Consider the following 1,463-nt stretch of genomic DNA (forward strand, 5'->3'; position numbering starts at 1 on the left):
GGGGGGGGCTTGCCCAATGAAGTTCGAACGTGGGTTCAATCACAGTGAGAGAAAATTTTGTTAGAGCACAACAACCTAACCAGGAGGCCTAAAATGTGTGCATTTTTTATGCTCTTGGTGGGCCATGACTTTGTCAAGACTGCACAATCGCATGTTGATCAGCTGTAAAAATGTGCTTGAGCAGCTTAAAAGGGCTTCTTGTTTAGGAGTGTAATGTAGGAGGCCCTCCAATTAGATTCCCTCACAGGTGGGATTTTATGATACCACTGCTGAAGTAGCTTATAGTTTGTTTCAAAAGCAGATATCGTGAAGGAGCTTTTTGACATGTCAGCCAAAATCTGGGTCCAGTTGTTAATTGATGCCACCACCAAGCTCTGACTCCAACTTAATGTTGTAGGGTGGCAGAGAGGCTTGGGATGTTGAGAGTAAAGGAAATCACACCAGGAGCATGGGGATCTGAGGCGCAGAGGTGTTAAAACTGCATTTTCTTTGAGAGGTCAGGATACATGCTCCGCAAAGTTGCAGGGAAATGCTTCATTTTGAAGATGCCGAAACAGTTCCCCCTGAGGGAAGATGATCTCTTTCTTGCAGTGTGCGAAAAGGCTTTAATGCCTGTGGAATCGATTAGCTTGGCCAGTGTGAGTAGATTACAGTCAATCCAGTGAAGGTATGCTCTGGGGTTCAGCAAGCTGGCTGCAAAGGAAGGGTTACCAATTAAGGTAAGGGAGAATGAGAAGTACCCCGAGTATTTCATGTCATCCCACAATTTCAAAGAATGTATTGTAATAGGAATGCCAATCCCTCTGCACCAACGAAGTTGCAACTATAGAAGGTTATTGACTGAAATGGGGTGACAAAGATAAGCCTCTAGCGAAAAAACAGAACATCCTGTGTCGCATCGCCAGCTGACTAATGTGGGCAACATTTTAATATTTTATCATATGGGCGAGACCCAGACCACTCGATAATTTTGGTCGGAACATAACCGCTTGTGAGACTCTTGGCTTCAAACCTAGATTTCTGAGCCTGAAGAGCATGTATATGATACCGTGGGCACTGCCTTGTGTAGTAGAAGATCTGAGGGAGGAGAGACCTCTTCACTGCAGCAATTCTGCCCATCTAGGAAATGTTCTAATCATTCCAGGTGGTCAGAAGGTCATGAAAGTGCTTAAACAGTGAAGGATAGTTGGCTTGATCTAAAGTGTCATAATACTTTGTTTAAAAAAAAAAAGACCCTAAGATAGGGCAACTTTTCATGAACCCATGCATAAGAAAAGTGTTGGATAATTGAGAGGGCATGGGATGGCAGGGAGACATTAAGTATTTTAGACCTTAAAGGGTTCACTTGGAGACGGAACGGCACCAAAATTGGCCAAAATCCGAATAAGATTGGGAAAAGATACTACCGGGTTGAATAAGCCAGCGCAAATTAACATAATTTGTGGTGGTAACCTACCACCTCT

Source organism: Nanorana parkeri, unplaced genomic scaffold (genome assembly GCF_000935625.1).
Source record: "Nanorana parkeri isolate BGI_ZX_2015 unplaced genomic scaffold, ASM93562v1 scaffold207, whole genome shotgun sequence".
In the NCBI taxonomy this organism is placed as follows: Eukaryota; Metazoa; Chordata; class Amphibia; order Anura; family Dicroglossidae; genus Nanorana; species Nanorana parkeri.